Source organism: Octopus bimaculoides, chromosome 6 (assembly GCF_001194135.2).
Source record: "Octopus bimaculoides isolate UCB-OBI-ISO-001 chromosome 6, ASM119413v2, whole genome shotgun sequence".
Lineage (NCBI taxonomy): Eukaryota > Metazoa > Mollusca > Cephalopoda > Octopoda > Octopodidae > Octopus > Octopus bimaculoides.
In genome coordinates, this window is record NC_068986.1 from 109,505,238 (window position 1) to 109,512,820 (window position 7,583).

Genomic DNA, 7,583 nt, shown 5'->3' on the forward strand with positions numbered 1-7,583 from the left:
TATCAAGCAATGCTAGGGAACACACACACACACACACACACACACACACGACTGGCTTCTGGATAAATATGTGGATAAATATATTTTTGCTTGTGGGTGAATGAGGGAACTGATGGTTTCATGTGAAGAGATCTTCACAATTATTCAAACGTGCCTCACATTTCAACCCAGGCAAAGTTTGTTTTTTGGAGGGAAAAAAATGTGTTTAAGCTATAAATATTTTACCTGGTTTGAATATTCTGAGAAAACTTATGAGCCTTTTAACCCTTTTGATAGAAACCCCTGCTGGAAACTGCTCCTAGTTCCATGATACAACCTCCTTTTAAAATGATCAAAATTAAAACATTCCATCATAATTTCATGACAATTTATCTTCCAGATGCCAACTTAATAATAATAACTAATAATTATTATTATTAATGCTAACTTAATAACTAAATTATTTTACTAAAGTCTTCGTTATTTCAAAAATCAATTGAAACAAAAAATAGTGGATTTCTACAGAAAAATGGTAAGGAAAGGGCTTAAACATTCAACAGTTCCAGTTTCTGCAACTTTGTGAAGTTACAGCAGCCCTAAGAGGACACAATCAGCACTGCTCTATGCAGTCATTCAATTAGCTAGAAATAGCAGTCAAATTTCCTTTTAAAAAAAAAAATCCAGACTGTATAATTCAGATTGATCTAAGCTAGGTCTGAAAATAAAACAGGATGGTCACAGCTGGTGCTTTTGATTGTAAAAGGTCTACATGAGCATGGCTGACCTGAAACTAAAACAACAACTGCAATAATCAATCTTCAAAACAATTTGCACAAAACCAGTTCATGTTATATGTTGGAACTATTATGAGTTGGAGAGAGACATGTTTGTCCTGATGTCAGAATATTCCTATGTTAAAATGCAGAAAGATGTCAGTGAGTAAGAGTGAGTGTATGATATAAATAACTTGCCAAACCTTGTGAGGGTTGTTCAATCTGCTAGAAACAGCAGTTACATCTCACTTCAATACTACTCTACCATCATATAAAATATGGTTCAAATATGCTGAGCCTGGGAATAAAAGACAGGATAGTCAAAGCTAGAAATCTTTGGCCAAAGGACTAATCTAACCTAAGGCAATAACATTCTTCAGTTGTAAGTTTTGTATTGTTAGAATTCTGCTAACTAATTCTGTCCTCCACACACAAATCCTAAGTCCATGGAAAGCAGACGTTAAACAACTACAACAAAGATGATGATGATGGCACAGGAGTAGTTGTGTGGTAAGTAGCTTGCTTACCAACCACATGGTTCCGGGTTCAGTCCCATTGTGTGGCACCTTGGGCAAGTGTCTTCTACTATAGCCCCAGGCCGACCAAATGTGTAAAATGAGGGAGACAATGATGTTCTTCAGTTTGATAGAAAAAGTGCATTCCAACAGAAATATGGTAATAAAGGGGTTAATTTATTGGAATGTGTTGATTTTTGCTTAACTAAAAGACAATTAAAACTATGCAGCAAGCACCTGTAAATCTGTGATTTCTACATTCTTTGCAAAAACCCTTCATGTTGGAAACCATTTTCTCAATGGAAGATTCAGCCTTGAATATCAGAGCTAGGTAGAGGAATGGTCAGTGGGTTGTGCTGGGTCACTGTTCAGTTTCCTATCCCAGGGTTATTTAGCACTGACCTCAGGTTAAACAACTCCATCTTCCATTTCATTGTTCCTACAGAACCTTCCTCATTTAACCCTTTCATTACCAATCCAGCTGAAACTAACTCTGTATTACAAATGTCTTGTTTTCATAAGTTCTGAATTAAAATCTTCCACCAAACCTTAATCACAATTTATGTTCCTAACACTAGCTTAATGATAACCAAGTTATTTTACTAAATTCTTTGTTATATATAAAATTAATTGAAAGAAACACAGAGCATCTCAACAGAAATATGGTAACAAAAGGGTTAAAATATATAATAGAGAAACAATTCTTAACCTTTTCGATACCAACCTGGCTGAAACCACCCTTGGCTCTGTAGTACAAATGTCTTGTTTTCAAAAATTCTGTATTAAAATCTTCCTCCTTAGTCACAATTTATGTTCCTAACACTAGCTGAATGATAACTTAGTTATTTTACTAAATTCTTTGTTATATATAAAATTAATTGAAAGAAACACAGAGCATCTCAACAGAAATACAGTAATGAAAGGGTTAAAATTGCTGCAGTTGCAGTGCTCCACAAATGTTTATTCTTCCATTCATTGAAAGTTAAACACAAACTGATATAAACAGACAACAAAATGTGGCCCAGCTGAATGACTCATTAATAAAGTGGTGACCTCCACCATAGAATGAAAGGGTTTATTCAATAGGTCTAGATTCAAAATGAGGAAATCTTTCAGATATCTATGTCATGAAATACACAAAAAACTATGAGGCTGGGAGATATATCTGGCCCCTCTTGCCCCAGTATATCTTGCACCAATTAATTTCATTCCCTGACGCACATTCTGAATCAGTCCACAGACACCCCAACACTTCTTTCTCATATCAAATCCTAACCTCTAAACTGAGACTGGAGTCTATCAACATACCATGTCATCTGACCACTGCTTCACCATTATTGCCCAACACAATCACATTCAAACGGTGTTACCTTCCCACCCACCATGACACTATGGCCAACTGAATTGACCAGAGCTCTGCAGTTCTGTCACTTCTCCCTGGTACCATATCTGCTTCCTTCCAGACCCAACAGAAACAATTAGATGAGTGCGTGAAACTCATTCTTTTAGTTATGTCTTTCCACATCCTGTCACACAGCAAAAACTATATTCCAAGTCTTCAGTGCATCCACTTAGCCCTGATCCTGAAATCACTAACTACCAGTCTATGTTGTGGGGTACATTCTTCGCCTGGGAAGGTTTTGGCATTTATAAGCAGCCATCTTTCCCTTTTTCTGGAGAGGATGTAGTCAATTTGGCTAGTGTGTCTGCCAGAACAGTTGGTGACTAGGTGACTGGCAGGTTCCCTGAAGTAAGTATTGCAAACCATGTTGTCCAACATGTCCATTGAAGTCACCAGCCACAAAGAGAAGATCCCTGTCATTCGTCAACGAGTTAGTCTGCAAAGGGTGTCATAAAATCGGTCTTTCTGTCCATCGGGTAGTCCCGGCTGAGGAGTATAGGCCGAGATAATGGTTGTAAACCCATGATGAAGCACTAATCTAATCTTAAGTATTCTGTCGCATACTCTGACTACCTTGAATACCTTAACCCATTTCTCTGCAAGAAGTATACCCACGCCCCCGACCCCATCAGTGTTCTCTGCCCAGAAAATCTTGTACCTGTGTTCTTTGCCTGTGAGGAACCTTGCGAAACCTCCTCTCCACCTTACATCTTGGATGCAGCACATATCGACACACCTCTATTCAAGCATCTCAACAATCTCACCAGACCTACCTTTCAGTGTGCCGACATTGAGAGTGCCAACCCTGAAGGTGTGGGAGGTATGGGCCCAGGAAACCCTGGGATGGGGGACAGCAGCATCATGTACCTGAAAAGAAAGCTCGCATTTGGCAGAATTCATATATATTTGTGTGTGTGTGTGTGTGTGTGTGTGTGTGTTTATGCCAACCATCACTTGACAACTAATGCTGGTGTGTTTATGTCCATGTAACTTAGCATTTTGGCAAAAGAGACCGATAGAATAATACTAGGCTTACAAAAAATAAATCCTGGGATCGATTTATTCAACTAACTCCCTTTAAGGTGGTGCTCCAGCATGGCCGTAGACTGGAACAAGCAAAAGAATATCTAAAGTAAAACCTTACGTCATAATTCTAAGAAAGAAACACTCATTAAATTGTTCCAAACATCAGCTTAGTTAAATACTTTCCAAAAATCTTAGAAATTCCTTGAAATACATGGATGGTGTATTTCCATCTGAAATATGAAACCAAACAAAAGAAAACCTCTTGTGTTTGGTAAAGATTCTATACTGGAGGATATTTTCCATGTGTGTGGATGTGAAGAATATATCAAAAAACATTTCACTTACATCCACCCACATTATTTAATAATGTGTGTGTGTGTGTGTGTGTGAAAGTCTTTAAATGCCTGTTTCTAAGTCGACGCCCAAATAGTCACAAGCCACACAAGATGAAAGTATGAGCCAAGAAAGTGAAATTCTCATTGGACATACTTGCTTAGATAACTTTAGTCTCAGCTATCTTTTCCTCTTGTATTGCCCAAAACTTAAAGAATAGTAATCAGTTGTGAGTTGATTCCTGACAATGTGCGTGTGTGTGTTGTGGTAGGGTGAAAGTAAGAGTGAGAGAGAAAGAGAAATGGCCTGAGGTTGTGTTTAGAGGTGTACAGGGGTGCATCAGGTTTTTTTAGGTCATTTGTACGAATTTAGAAAAATATGCTCATCAAAGAAAAGCTGTATTTGAAAACAAGTTGCTAGAAATAAACTTGAGGATCCTTTTATCAGACCTATTCAATGAATCCATTGTTAGCAACAATGGCTGCTTCAAACAGGGTCGGAAGCATTGACATGCCCGAAACAGATGATCTTTATCAATTTTGGACAAAGTAATGTAGAACAGTAAAATGCAGGAATTAAGTACATATTCAAACCAAAACAGGTTTGTTTTTTGTTAACCACAAATTCTATCAGTACTAAATGAAATTAAATAAATGTAATTCCAGCTGGGAATGCCACTGAGACTAAATTTTCCCCAAGTTAAAAAAAAAATGGTACCTCATCGCGTACAACGATGAATATTCTAGTTGATCCAGTCAACAAATTAAGTCGATTATATCGACCCCAGTGTGTAACTGGTACTAATGTTTCTGCCAGTTCACCGCCTTTGTAGAGATAAACAGGTTTAGCTTAAACAGTTATTTCAATCACTGGACAACATTACTTGAAGAAATCATCGTCGTCTAATTATATGTTGCTGAGATCGTGGGCGTCCTTTTGTCTTTTACTTGTTTCAGTCATTAGACTGTGGCCATGCTGGAGCACCACCTTGAAGACTTTTAGTCAAATGAATAGACCCAGTACTTTTTTTTCCTTCACAAGCCTGGGAATTATTCTATTAGTCTCCTTCGCCAAAGAGTTCAGTCACAGGGTTGTAAACACACCAACACCAGTTATCAAGAGGTGGTGAGGGACTGACAGACAGACACACACATATATACATACACATGACAGGCTTCTTTCAGTTTCCATCTACCAAATTCACTCAAGGTTTTGGCTGGTCCGAGACTATAATAGAAGACATTTGCCCAAGGTGTCATGCAGTGGGACTGAACCTGGATCCATGTGATTAGGAAGCAAACGTCTTACCATATAGCTACACCCGTAATTTTTGTTTTCTTTCTTTATAGAGAACCTCCTACACAGTCGCTTAATCTAGAACTAATAGCTAAATCTGCAGCAAATCACACACACCCTACCAGCTCAATAAAGAAGACATTGGATACTGTAGCCCTAAAGACAGTAGGTTTGGATTAAAGATGGGATCATCACAACTATCTTTGATTATAGAACTGGGTCTAAAGAATAAGAACTGGCCAATATCGAACCGATCAAAGTCTATGTAGTATTTCTAGTTTTCCTAGGCCAGCCAGAAATAACAACCAAATCTCCTTCAAATCACACATTGATTATGAAATAGCACGCATTTGATAATATCGTCCAAAAATTGTCTACAAAAAGAAAAAAGGGTGCCACGGTTGGAATGTCTGATCATAAGTCAGTTTGATCAAGGTTAATCTGATGGGTGTGGGGTTAACAGGGGCATAAAACAAAATTACGACAAATGTACAGGAATTAGCTAAGCAACAGAACAATGCACAGACGTTGGTGAATGAAACATATGTTCAAACCAGTGCCGCCGCGTGACAATGACAAAATACGCTTGATGCATTGGTTGAGTTTGGCGGATTATTAAACTAGTTGTGAGTTGTTTGCAGCTGTGATTCGTACACCTGTCTTGTAAAACAATGGAGTCTAAATTCACTAATATTTCAGCACTTTTGTATCACCTGGGGTCACGTAATACTTTTCTTTTCAGTGACTGTCCTTGCCGTATGATATAATACATTCAACAAAGAGCGAGTGCGCCCGCCTTTCTCTCTGTACAGTTCAGTTGTTAACTGACCTCTGTCTTGGCGGATTTGAACAACAGAAACTCCGGTTATTAGAATCGCCCACGCACGACATTACATTGCTAACACCCTTTAAAACTAGGGAGCCTCTACGTAGACACTCAACTTGCCAGTGATAATAGTCAAATACCCCCAAATCACACTCATTCGTCTTTCAATGATGTAGTTTTAAATATCTTGTATTAGAAAATAAGATAGGATGGTCGCGGCTGGAACGATTTTGATCACGTGTCTGATCAACAAAGGCTAACCAAGTGTGTCACGCTATTGTTTTTCTCATCTGAGAAAATAAAATGCAGACTGCGTGCCTTCCTAAGCAATCGATTATTAAGCATGGTATCTTAATCCAGAGAGACGGAAGGTCAGTATCATGTCCATAGCACTTAACTTCCCATCCCCACCCCACCCCCCACCCCAAAAAAGAAAAAACATTGGTCATTAAACTAATTTGTGTTGTACATCGTCAGTGCGTAGGTCGGTATCTGACGAATATGTTGTTTAACCATAGGCAAAACATGAGCAAACAGGCCTATGATCAAAACCACTCCAACCATGCTCATCCAGTCTCTTTGTTGTAAAGCACTACACTAATATATTGTATGTTTATTTCAGACGGTAGGGAGCCATCTGGGGGAAACCGCACCCCACTCGTTAGTTTGTAGGATGAACAATAAATCTATCATTAGGTCATCGACAAAAGCAGTATTTAAGTAAAACACATGGTGGAACCTTGGAATACGACACGACACGACACGACACTTGGAAGCTATCAGTGACGAGTTGACAGACGGAGTGAAACACACAAGAAACACTGACAAATTCTCAAAAGGAATCCAGAATGAAATTATAAAGTAAAAGTACATTTTCGCACACATATACTGTGTGTGTGTGGGGGGGGGGAGTATGTAAGAAGAGTAACGACAAAAGATTGCTTGACACAGCAGACAGATAAAAGTATGTTGAAATACATACGAGAAAGACTTACTAAATAAAATAACAACAATAATAATAATATAAAGCAAATTAATCTGATGTCTGTTTTATAACTAAATGTTAGTTACATATGTTATCTTAGTAAAACTGGAATAAACAGAAACGTAATGCAAATATCCTTGTTGCAACAAAAAATAAAAAGAAACTGATGAAGTTGATAGGAAACTGAAGATGAAATTTGAACGAAGACAGTGTAAAGTTTGCCACAGATAAATAGTGTTGTTGTTAAGATAACAAGAATTTTTAAAATGTGGCGAAGACAGAAGTATTTAATATTTTGACATTTCTTTTATCTCGAGTTCGACTTAGAGAAAACAGAAGTAAATATCACAGCAAGGAGTCGGAAAAACAAGAAATTATTCAGACTTCCACTGGTAGAATCATTATAATCATTCTATGTGTGCGTGTATATATATATATATATATATAT

At 37.8% G+C, this 7,583-nt stretch overlaps 2 protein-coding genes across 2 annotated transcripts in view; one reads left to right on the top strand and one right to left on the bottom strand.

Annotated features, from left to right (window-relative positions):
- Window positions 1-7,583, bottom strand: part of LOC106873756 (calcium permeable stress-gated cation channel 1) — a 70,731-nt gene that overhangs the window by 62,128 nt on the left and 1,020 nt on the right. The gene's annotated exons all lie outside the window — the stretch shown is intronic.
- The window catches only part of LOC106873758 (mitochondrial coenzyme A diphosphatase NUDT8), a 30,644-nt gene continuing 29,518 nt past the window's right edge, over window positions 6,458-7,583 (top strand). Inside the window, exon 1 of the mRNA XM_052969087.1 lies at window positions 6,458-6,521. The gene's annotated coding sequence lies outside the window, so the exon portion shown is untranslated. The remainder of the gene's footprint in view (window positions 6,522-7,583) is intronic.